Source organism: Vanacampus margaritifer, chromosome 16, assembly GCF_051991255.1.
Source record: "Vanacampus margaritifer isolate UIUO_Vmar chromosome 16, RoL_Vmar_1.0, whole genome shotgun sequence".
Lineage (NCBI taxonomy): Eukaryota > Metazoa > Chordata > Actinopteri > Syngnathiformes > Syngnathidae > Vanacampus > Vanacampus margaritifer.
In genome coordinates, this window is record NC_135447.1 from 10,055,866 (window position 1) to 10,068,778 (window position 12,913).

Genomic DNA, 12,913 nt, shown 5'->3' on the forward strand with positions numbered 1-12,913 from the left:
CATCATATTCTTAACATCAATGATCAGAAATTAAACAAAAATACAAAGGGGGGAAAAAAAGCTAAACACACAATCTAATTATTGACACTTTCTGATCATTTATAGTCTTCCATGAAGCTAACACAGAGAGAACCCCAAAACAAAGCAAGTTAATCCTTTCTGGGTGAGGTCTCGGTAGGTATGCTGAAGACTTGACTTTTTTTCCTGAAAACTATGGTTGACTTCCGAATTGTACAACCTCAGCCTTGTCTGACTTGTCTGGGACGACAGTATTTTATTTAAGGCTAAAACCTAAATGGCGTGTTGTCTGTTTAGTCCTACACATGTGATGCATTAGCGGAGTCAAAGAAGTAAAGTTGGGCTAAGGACAAGTGAAAAGCTTCAACATGTGGCCAATCTCACAAGGGTCTTAGCGTAATTACGAATTCTAATGACTCAGGTCTGTGACGCCGGAGTAAATTTCCATTTCCTGCTAAGTGATGATTCTAGCTGATGTTTTTCCTTTGTTTTTTTTTTTCGTTTTTTCACAGCTCCTCTCTCACATTCTCTCTCTCTCTCTTACGTCCAGGTAGTGATGCAGAGCTCTGCAGCAGCCTTGGTGCTGAGTGTTTTTAATTAGCGCACATCCACGATGGAAGGCCCAGTATGGCGTACGAGCTCGTGATCAGCTTGGCGAGCAGAGAGTTGGAGAGAGTGGCTGTATCCCCCGCCACCCCCCCACCTCCACTGATGACAGTGCTGGGCTACTGCCATCGCCATGGCGATTGGGGGGGGGGGGGTGCATGCGTGAGTGCGCGCGTGTGTGTGTGTGTGTGTGTGTGTGTATCTAGGGGGGTGGCTGAGGCCTTTCATTATTAATGTGCACCGCGGCGTCCTTACCTCCTCTGAGCCCGCACAGCTCACTGCCTGACCTGCCATCCAAGGGAGATGGGAGTGGGGGAGGTTGGGTTCGGACGAGGGGAGGGGGGGCTGAGATAAAGAACGAGAGGAGAGTCGGTGAGAAAGAAGCGGCGTGCACAGCGCTAAAGCCTCCAACTTTAAAAAAAGAAATGAGTTTTACCTTAACAGCACAGACAGAAAGACGGGAGATGCAAATGAGATTAATAATTAAAATCTGAGAAGGATTTTAGGTGTGGCTGCACCTGCCTGCTGAGGTGTAGCTGGGATGGGGGAGGTGGGGGTTAAGTGACTAGGTCAGGCAATGGCGGCTGACTCCATGCAAAGAGGGCGTTCGGCTCGGTGAGCAAGCCTGTCACACCGGGAAAATCCTGGAATCTTATCAGCGCCTCGCAGACACTGAGCCGCGCTGATCTACTCACCCTCACTGCCAGCAGACGTGCCCCCCCCCCCCAACCCCCACACCCAAAATCCCCCACTGCGCGGGCCGGCCCCAGCTCGTCGCATTCACCAGCCCGGTGATAGCGAGAACCGATGCGGTCCAATTGTTGTTGGAGGGAGGAATGTGGCTTGTAAAACGTGACTTAGACTGGAAAGGAAACGTTCAAGTTTACAAAGTTAGTTGAGCAAAGGATAGTGAGGACCCCTGGTTTGATTCCATGCTCATTGTGTTTGTGTCAAGAGCAAAGTTATTTTAGTAACGAAAAAACGAAAACTAAAATTCAAAAAACAATTTCGTTAACGAAAAAAAAATAAAAACAAAAATGCTTTTTTTTAAACTCCATTTTATGTTTACAGAACTAACTAAAACTAACTATAATTATAGCAGAAATGTCCTTTGTGACGTCATCTAGCAACAGCCAATAGAAAAGCACCTTCAGATGACAACGAAATGCAACGCTAGGTAAGAAATTAGTTACTTTTCTCATTTTACCACGGTGTTTATTAAATATTGCGCACAAGCAGAGGTGGCAAATCCAGGTCCAAAGTAAAAACCCTGTCACAGTTTGGCTTTAAGCCTAGGTGCTAGGTAGTTAGCTTGCTAGATCCCTGGCTAGCTCGCATGGTGCTCGTTTACCTGCTAGGGAACTACCTAGCTAGCTAGCATCAATGGCTAAAGCCATGGGGCATGTCGCATGTTGTTGTTGCTAGCTAGCGTTGACTGCTAGCAAAACAACAATTAAAACGAATTCTTGAACACCAGAAGCCATCATGTGTTTTAGTCTGGCACAAGATACAACACCCTTGCCGCAAACCATTTCCATAGCTGTCGACATCAAACAATTTTCTTAAAAAAGATGGAGAATATTTTGTTTCTCCGAATTTGTTTCTCTCTCTCTCTCTCTCTCTCTCTCTCTCTCTCTCTCTCTCTCTCTCTCACTCTCTCTCTCTCTCTCTCTCTCTCTCTCTCTCCGTGCAATTTGGAAAAAGTAATGAGCTTATTATTACTTAGCAAGGAGTTGAAAATACAGATATCTGTTTTAAAATCGATTTAAATATACATACACAGTAGCTGAAAAATCTACTTGTACAGTAATAAAATATTTGTACATCATATCGTCTTCCATGACTCTAATCTGTGTGTTTTGGGAAGTGTGTTGAAGCTAGAGTGAAAACAACGCACGAGGCCCTGAACCAAGATTCACACACCAGAACTGTGTAGCCACAGGACCAACGTTCGGTCCCAAAGTCAACACTTTTGACAAAATATCTTCAAATCACACCAGAATATCATCCGCATACATTCACAGATATGAACAAATTGGTAACATGAAGGTGACATTTTGGTTGTTATTTTTCTCCAACTTACAAATCATGTTGTAAAAACAGTGAAAGGACACACACACTCACGCACGCGCAGGAAGAGATTAAGTCCAAATCAATCGTCGTGGCTGGACGGGGAGAGAGATTTCACCCGGGGTTCTCGTTAAGGTCTGACACATGCGGCAAAGGCTTGAGGGAGTGTTATTACCAGGGTGATGCTTGATAAGACGCTCGTTTTCTACACGGCGTGTCCCACGGGAAAATGCATGGCGCAACCATGGAAACCATACGGCTAGGTGTTGTGCTATAATTGGGCCAGCGTTTTTCACGGTGCTGCCTCGCTGCCAGGTACAGCAGCACCGTCTTCACATGTGCCGCTGCAGTCAAGCCACAGTGGAGAACGAGACACTTTCAAGGACGTGCGCGTGTGCGGTTACTTTTTGGATCTCAAACTCAAAATTTCCCGTTCCCATTGTTTGTGGTCTGTTTGCATGTGCGCACCTGAGTCAAAAATGAACGTAGCCTATAATATGGCGGAATGAAAACGAGGAGGAGGGCGGAGGAGGAGAAGAGTGGCCAATCCCTGCTCAGTCTCTGTAACTTGGTTGATTACATCAATTTCCCGGGTATCGATGGCTTCCCTGCCCTGAGCTACACTCCCGTCTTTGCTTTGCATGCTGCGTGCTTTGTATAACAGGACGTGACTCACACTCTACCGTGCCTTTTGCCAACCATTGCTTCTCCAACATGAAATTAGACCATTTTAAAGGAGAAGTCAAGCACCCCCCCCCCCCAAATTTTTTGCCAATATGATGTTCTATGCAACCCCACAAGTCTAAATACGGTATTCTGATTAAGCAGCAAAACCCAGCAGTTTTTAATCAATGAAAATGACATCATAGTTGCTTAGGTCGGGTAACAACCAATTACAGCTCAGGTTTAGAAAACAGGTGAGCTGTGATTGGTCGTTGCCGGATCCCTGAGCAACTGTGACGTCATCTTCAGTCGACAGCAAGTGCCAAAATGGCCGCCCCCTGAGATGGATAAAAACGGTTTGATGTTGCTTCTTCTTAACTCATTTTCCACCAATGTAAAATTAACTAATTTGTTCCCCAAAACATATAAATATGTTCTATTTTAACTCAATCACTGCCATTGACAGTTATAGACGTCATAAATTCATTTTAACTATTTCTATTAGTTTAACATTTTTTTCCCCACTTTTGTTAACAAGAGTATGAGAACCTAGAATTTTTTTTGTACATTTGGAACAGATATAAAATTTGTGATTAATCGTGAGTTAACTAGTGAAGTAATGCGATTAATTACGATAAAAATCCTGACGCCCCTAATTTATTAATAATCTTTTCTTTAAAACAAATAAAAATAAAATAATTTAAAAAACAATTTTTTTAAGAAAAGATTATTAAAAATGAGGGGCATCAGGCGATTACAGTTTGTAATCGTAATTGATCGCATGACTTCACTAGTTAACTCACGATTAATCACAGATTTTATATCTGTTCTAATATAATAAAAAAATTCTAGGTTTTCATAACTCTTGTTAACAAAAGTGGGAAAAATGTTAAACTAATAGAAATAGATCAAATGAATTTTTGATGTCTACAGTGAATGAGTTAAATGTTTTAAGTGTCCCAACGACGTATTTATACGTTTATTTTTATGTTTTTTTTTTTTTTTTTATGCTAAAACATTAACTCTTTGACTGCCAGACGTTTTCAAAAACGGGTTGTCGCCAGTGCCAGCCGATTTAAGCATTTTGAGTGATCTTTCAAGGTCCACAGAAAATGTTGTGTTTGGACTATGGAAACACACATCCTACCAAATGAAAGATTGGACTCTCATCTTTCATCAGAAAAAAAAAGTTTGTTTCTACCTTATTCCGTTCTTCAGTAATCAACAATAGAAAATGGTTACTTTCACCGAAATTCTCTGTTTTGAAACAAAAAACGGAGAAAAAGAGCTTTATGTGAAACGATGTTATTTCATGCACTCTAGTGAATTGTACACTTCTTTTTGTCCATGAATGATGCCACAAACACCTAAATAGTGCTTTACTTCTGTAAAACGCTTTCACCAACAATGAAAAAGTGTTTTTTGATTGCAAAATGCGTTTATTTCCATTCAACAGTGTAACAATTTGACAAAACAATTTCGCAAACTATTTACAAATGTGTGCAACTGTGGTACTACTTACAATTATGTGGATGTTTCAAATACAGTTTTTCTTTTTGTAACGCTCTCCTGCGTACAAGGAGACGCCAGGACTCGCACACAGTTTACTTTCACTTTCGCATTGGTCCGTTTTGCGTGCAAACGCTACACTTTCTTGACAGCCTTTTTTTCCGGGGAATAAAAAGCAAGTAGCAGACTGTACACACTTCCTCCGATGAATATGCATTGGACTCGGGGCACTCTCCGTCGTCCGATCGAACGTCCGCCTGTGCGTGCTGGGTTGCGCTCCGCGTTACGACACCGTCATAGCCGCCGCGTCAGCGGTTCCAATTTCGCCGTCAAGCTCGGATTCACCTTCATCATCATCGATGATGACCATCGTCGTCATCAATGTACTCTTTTAGCGTTGGTCGATGCCTTTTGTCTTGTAAGTGTAGAGCTGCTTGCAAACGCTCGCCATTGCCCGTTCCCTCCTCCATCTAGCTCCATCTAACGTCTTCTACTGCCGCGTCAATGCTTTCCAACCACGGAGTCACCATCATCTTCATCATCGATGATGATCATCGTCGTCAACAATGTGCTCTTTTAGCGATGCTTTTGGTCTTTGAAAAAAACGGCTCTGGCGTGAGCTCCTCGCGACCGGCCGCCATTTTTCCTTTGTTTTCCATTCTGATCTCCTGCTCGACGCTCTAGCTCCGCCTCTACTGACGCCCACTCGATCTTGTCAAAAGAGAGTCATCGCTGCCCTCTAGGGGCCAAAAATAGTCATTAGGCTCACGAGACCTGCTTAAAACTTTCAGGACAGCTCCGCAAGCCTTCCCAGCACCCGTTTCAAAAAAAAATAAAAAATAAAAATGGGAGGACGTCTTTTAACGTCTTTGCCGCTCCTCCGTAGGTTTTTGCAGAACGTCATTTAACGTCTTTGGCAGTTAAAGAGTTAAAGATTGGTAACGTTTGATCCCACAAATGTTCTTCTGTATCAATGGACAAAATTCCCTTAATCTCATTATCGACAACGTTAACACTGAACCAACCAGAGAAGCAGGTTTAAAAAAAGGTCGGGGGCTGTGGTTACTCCGGCAACAAGAATGTATCGGAGTTTGGGTTTGAGCGAGGCCTGGAACGAGTCAAGGTGTAGACGATGAGATGGAGTTTGCTCACGATGCCCAAAGTCTGTGTGTTTGTTCTGCAGAGATCGGAAACTGGCCTGTGGCATGTGCGCATCCCCGCTTGCTTTATCTCTGCACTCTTGGCACGCACCATCCAAATTAATTGCCTCTCTGTGAGGGAGAGAGCAAGATGGACAGGAAGCGGCAGAGAGGTTCAATCCTTCTATTTGGACTGAGTTTCTGCAAGGGGACTGGGTTGAAATGCTAGCTCCCATGTGGCCAATGTTTTCTCTCTTGGGGTTGGGGGACAATCAGCTGTGGCTGCATTTTATTATCGAGCGCGTTCCCCTAAATAACGCTTGTTTAGTGAGCGGGAATAGTATCACAATAGTGGACAATTCTGCTACTTCCTGAGTGAGATCAAGTCATTAAAATCCTTCTTGAGGATTAGTATCTAAAAAGACAATATTCTCAAAATATTGACTGTAATTGATAAGGCATTTTTTTTCATTGCATAAGAAAGCAGAGTGGCAGTCAAAACAAACACAATTGAGCATTTAAATGTCCTTTTAAGGGCGTGAATTAAGCCTAACACATTAAAAATGACTTAAATGAAAGAACTCTTCATTAGTCTGTGTTTATGAGACATTTGGGAGCTCCTGGGAATCATGCGGCCCCCGGGCAATTGCCAATGGCCAATGGTTGCTTTATATAACTGCACTTAATCATAATCTGCAGTATAAATGCAGCATCAAACACAGAAAAAAGGTAAACGCAGTAAATAAATGACAACATGGAGGACGTAAAGCATCTTCTTTGAGCTTTGTGAAACATTTTTCTTTCATTTCTTAAGTGCATCAAAGTGATCGTTCCATATCGACCAATCAACTGACTGCGTGTGTCGAGCTCCACCTGTAGTTGGTATCGCCTGAACTCGTATCCCAAATTTGCCTTTGCATATTTCTTTCCTATTTAACCACCGAATCACAACGTGTTAGTCCAAAAAATGACAAATCCAATTTGATCATATCAAATATATTGGAGTGGGCCAAGACCGTATGAAGCGACGTGCTAATGCTGCCGCGTCAACCTACGGAAAGGTTTTCCTTTTAAAATTTTAAATAATTTACTTTTATCCTCCAGGATTCCTCACTGGCCAACGACAGAACCTAGGGTGTTTTCTTTTTGCTTTTGGTAAAGTTTTAAATCCATCCATGTCATGTCTGTCGTACTCCTCGCTAGCTTGCGCTAAGCTAACCTAGCACGCTTTGTTTAGTCCAACGCAGGGTGACCAGATTTTCAAAATTAAAAACCAGGAACTACAATTCTGCTGAAAATCAAACAGACTACAAAAACTTACCACCAGAAACTATTTATAAGAAATGTAATCGGTTCGTCAATTTGGTTGCATTATTACTTTAGCTAATGCTAAATCTATCTTAGTTGAGAGTTCCACGGCTGTAAATAAGTCACTCACCATAATCCGCAGTTGTTTACCTTGCGCCATATTTTTCACATTGTAACATCGGAAATATGCCTCCAAAAAAGGTCAGCTTGCTCTGGTTCTGACATCGTCCGCAGCATTAGGCTAGTAAGACTACATTTCCCATGATTGTTAGATACAGAAACAGGAAGAAGTTCCTGGTTCTGGTATGACAAAAACATGCCTGCTAATGATTTAACAGTTCAATTTATTTTTAATTCATATGAATCGCTATGACAACTGTGTGATTGACATGCACATGGGCCAAACATTTGGCTTGCTGACTGGACTAAAAAAAATAAATAAATAAAAAATCAGACCGCCGGTATAGAACCAGCGTAATGCAACAAAAATCTGGCATAAGGCTGAAACGGGACTGTCCCGGTTGAGCCGAACATTCTGATTCAGCATTTGTATCTCAATTCGAGTCACCACTAATTGGTGCACATTCCTAGTTGGTACCCTTTCCATGATTGCCTAAAGCTTATTATTCCGGCACCTTTCAAAACTTCCGACAATGCAAATTGTTGTTGAGTGACACCAAACCGCGCCTTTGACTGTTTGTGTACTAGAAAATCTCCGAGGCCCTCTCGAGCTGTTTTCACTGCCGCGTTTACCGGCGCTACAGCGAAGCCACGGTAGGAAATGGCCTCGATGAGATAAAACCCGCCGTTCTGCGTGCTTCTCTGCAGGGGTCACGCACACACAAGCGTGCGCGCGCACGCACACACACACGCGGGCCCATGTGCCATGTGAGGTGGGGGTAGAGCAGTGTGGGCTGGAGGACAGCGATGGCCCACAAGGTCAGCGTATAAGGTTGTTTTTCCCCGTTCTTTTTTTTCTTTCCCTCGCCGTGTGCTGCCTCCCCGGGTCTCTCCTCTATCTGGTCAATACGGCCACGCAGCTTCTAGCAATCAATGGAGGGTCAATACCTCTCAGACGCCTGTTTCTTTGTGCGCACACTGATTTAGCTACCACCTACCCAGACCATCCTTTTTTTTCTTCTTTTTTTTTGACTTTTTCTTTCTCGCTCACTGTTTTTTTTATGACCCCGGCTCTCACTTAAATACACCGAGCTGCTGAAATTAGAGACACAGCAGTAAATCAGAAGGGCAGAGTGCACGTTTTCTGCCAAAAGGGCATAAACTAAAGCGCCTCATCCGGAATGCATTTGAAGGTTTTTTTGTTTTTTTTGCTGATATGTTGACTTTTGTCCTCATATGTTGCCACACAAGTTCAATAGTTTAATGATGTAGAATGGCTGCAAATTGAACACTTTCACTCTCCTACATGAGCCAATGATCTCATTAGGATCCATGCATTTCTTGAAAATGTTGAGTTGAGATATGCACCCCCTTCGGAATTCATTTTTGGGGTGAAAAATCAGCTTCTGCTGTTGTTAAAAAGCACCCCCAAATCCACAGGTGAATACACAATTCCCCTGTAGATGGGGCTAGATTAAGTCTAAAAGGTCCAACTGGTGATATAACAGCTCCCGCACTACTTCACACAGGACACACTCAGCCATGCATGCTATCAGGTGACCTGCGCGAGCATGCAAATGACAAGCAGGCCGACAGCAGACCTGCAGCCTAAAACCCAAGCGGCTCACAGCGTAGCTCGTATGTTTCTCTCTCATTGATTCTGCCTTGAATGTAAGAAGATGATCTCGGTTTAACAGTGCTTGCTCGGCCTATTTTATTATTTTTTTTTCAGAGAGACTTGCGTCACATGACTACTTTTTAGCGCCGTCAAAATGAATCGCTTAATCGACAAGTAATCGATTATCAAATTAATCGACAACTATTTTAATAATTAGGTAATCGTTTGGAGCAATTTTTTATTGAAAATTGTCCAAACGATCTGATTTTAGTATATCAACATTAATTAATCACTAATTTCTGTAGTCTTTCATGGAAGAAGAGTGATTATCTTCTGTGTTCAATAAATATAAGACATAAGTAATGACCAAACCGGTAACAATCAGTTTAAAAAAAGGTTGACGAGAATCCCCCTTTTTTTAATCACTCTATGAATATATACAAAACAGACAACAATCACTGGTTGATAACCAGTAATCGGAGAAAATAATGCTTTTGTAAAACGCTTTAATGCAAAATAAAATTGTATCCAATTATTCGATTAAAGAATCGATTCTAAAAATAATCGGTAGTGACAGCACTACTACTTTTTACTTTTACTTGAGTCATATTTCTAAAGTAACAGAACTCTTATTTGACTAGTTCATTTTGGCTAGTCTACCCACCTCTGGTATTAAATATACACTTTGCTCTGAAACCACGTGTAATTCCAACATTGACGCACCCTATTTCAGTTTGTAAAGGAAAGATTTTTGATATAGCTCTCATTAGAGTGTGCAGCTGAACGGAATATGTTCTCATACAGTAGGTTGCGCACCAAAGATTAGCGTTGAACATCGAGCAATTAAATCAACTTTCTCATTATCACATCAGACAAACCTGCCAGGCAGGCTATTTCCATCATGTCCGGCAACTACTTTTCCACAAGAAACGGCATAAACGAGCGTACACACTCCTGTCTTGAATTTGACAGTAACTTGCTCGTCGCTGCCTTTGGACCGACGACAACGGCCTGACTAACATCTTGCGTCGAGATTTGACGGATGATTGGAAGGCGCCCCGCGGAGTCCGCCGACATTATGGTAATTGTCATTACTAGGGTTGGAGTGCGTGCGTGACTGACGCCATTAGGGAAAGTGCAATTACAGTAGGCTTTGGTGACCTTGCTGACTCGTGGAGGTCAGGGCTTCTCATTAGAGCGTGGTGGAAGGCAGCCCAGTGTCTCCACTGTGCCAATCAATAAGAGCGGAGCGTGGTCGGCGCTAATCAGAGCTTTGACGCAGCCTCACGCCCCGCTACACCCCCAACCCCCGCGCTCCCATCGCCACACATCTCTGCCGCGCTTCCTCTGTTCCACCTTTTAGCTCTCTTATTACCACGGCGAAGGAATCGTTTTCCAGCATGGCGGCGAAGCTCAAGGCTGCCTCGGACAAAACGACGCAGAGGTGGCAAAAGACGCACAGAAAAATACAGTTGCTTAAATGATGGTGCATTATGGCTCCTAAGGAGTATTTAGACTATAAGCTGTTATGTTGGAGGTGTACAATAAGTAATCAGTCCGCAGATTTAAATAATGTGTCATTTTTCCTTATTAACTCTTTGACTGCCAGACGTTTTCAGAAACGGGATGTCGCCAGTGCCAGCCGATTTAAGCATTTTGACTGATCTTTCAAGGTCCACAGAAAATGTTATGTTTGGACTATGGAAACACAAATACTACCAAATGAAAGATTGAACTCTCATCTTTCATCAGAAAAAAAAGTTTGTTTCTACCTTATTCCGTTCTTCAGTAATCAACAATAGAAAATGGTTACTTTCACCGAAATTCTCTGTTTTGAAACAAAAAACGGAGAAAAAGAGCTTTTTGTGAAACTATGTTATTTCATGCACTCTAGTGAATTGTACACTTCTTTTTGTCCATGAATGATGCCACAAACACCTAAATAGTGCTTTACTTCTGTAATACACCACCACCAACAATGAAAAAGTGTTTTTAGTTTGCAAAATACGTTTATTTACATTCAACAGTGTAACAATTTGGCAAAACAATTTCGCAAACTATTTACAAATGTGTGCAACTGTGGTACTATTTATAATTATGTGGATGTTTCAAATACAGTTTTTCTTTTTGTAACACTGCCCTGCGTGCAAGGAGAGGGAGCAGGATTTGCACAACAGATACGTTTCACTTCGATTGTCCGTTTCGCGTGCATACGTTCCACTTTCTTGACGGCCTTTTTTTCCGGGGAATAGCAAGTAGCAGACTGTACCCACTACTCCGATGAATATGCATTGGACTCGGGGCACTCTTCGTCGTCCGATTGAACGTCCGCCTGAGCGTGCTCGGTTGTGCTCCGCGTTTTCCGGTGTTAGCATCGCTAGCCCGTGAACCTTTATGACGTCGTCATAGCCGCCGCGTCAGCGCTTCCAACTTCGGCGTCAACCTCGGAGTCACCATCATCATCATCGATGATGATCATCGTCGTCATCAATGTGCTCTTTAGCGTTGGTCGATGCTTTTCGTCTTTGAAAAAAACTGCTCCAGCGTGAGCTGCTTGCAACCGGTCGCCATGTTCTCTTCCCTTCCCCAGCCATTATCCCCTCTAGCTCCGCCTCACGCCTTCTACTGACGCCTACCCAATCTTGTCAAAAGAGAGTCATTGCTGCCATCTAGGGGCCAAAAATAGTCATTAGGCTAACTAGATCTGCTTGAAACTTTCACCAAAGCTGGCCAAGGCTTTCCTCCACCCGTTTCAATAAAAATAAATAAAAAAATTGGATGACGTCTTTTAACGTCATTGGCGGCCCTCCGTAGGTTTTTACTTGACGTCTTTTAACGTCCATGGCAGTGAAAGAGTTAAAAACATGTTACCAAAACATGTCAGCGTCCAACAAATTAACAAATCAATTTGATCAAAAATGGCAAATGGAGAGCATTTATATCGCACTTTATCTTTCAAATATCTTCACAAAGCCGTATTAAGTATAACCTAAACCAGCGCTTTTTGGTTTAAAATAACTAACTTTAACCTCAAGGATCTCACGTTGTACCTTGGCCAATGGCAGAACAACATTTTTTCCCTTTGGGCACATTTTAAATTCATCTACGTTGCTACAAGCTAGCTAGCGCTAAGCTAGTTCATCTCTCAGCTCGTTGCTAGTACGGCGTTAGCCGACCTACATTGAGGTGTTAGCCAGCCAAATATTCCTGTTGCTAGGATAGCGTTAGCTGGATGAACATTTCCCATAACTTCTTCCTGGCATCCGCTCAAAGTGAAGGTGTCACTAAAGAGATGGCCAGTAAGTACATGAATTTTACGATATAATCTGAATTTGTATGTAAGTTGGAACATAGCACATCGTAGTCTATTTTCACACTAAAGCAGTAGTAAAGTCATAATTACAGTGCATTTTTGTATGAAGATTAATTCTAGACAATAAATGTAAAGGTTTAACTTCTCTACTACTCTTCTTTTTTTTTTTCTTATGATAGTGCACATTGTTCCAATATGGGATATTTGATAGATTTGTCATTTTCTTGTTTTAAAGTAAAAACAACAAAAAACAACTATAAAAGGAGAAATAATGAGTATGGCAATAACTGACTTCGTCTTACGAGGGCTGGTTAACAAGTCTCGACTCAACTGCAGTCGACTAATCGCTAATCACGATTGCCCATCCGCCAACAAGCCACACAATCTTCATACATTTGTGCGTGTCCAGGAGCAGAAAAATAAGATGGCGGCGGATGCACATTGACATAGCGTTTATTCTCACTAGCTTCGGCTATTCCGATCACCGCTAGTCTTAAATTATTCATCTCAACGGGACCGGCGGTGAGGAACGGGGGTAGCGGAATGAAG

The 12,913-nt window shown here is 42.4% G+C and overlaps 1 long non-coding RNA gene across 1 annotated transcript in view; it reads right to left on the reverse strand.

The window, feature by feature from the left end:
* Positions 1 to 879: 879 nt before the first annotated feature.
* LOC144035891 (uncharacterized) overlaps positions 880 to 12,913 on the reverse strand; it is a 33,462-nt gene continuing 21,428 nt past the window's right edge. Inside the window, exon 3 of the long non-coding RNA XR_013288527.1 lies at positions 880 to 969. This is a non-coding gene — a long non-coding RNA (uncharacterized LOC144035891). The remainder of the gene's footprint in view (positions 970 to 12,913) is intronic.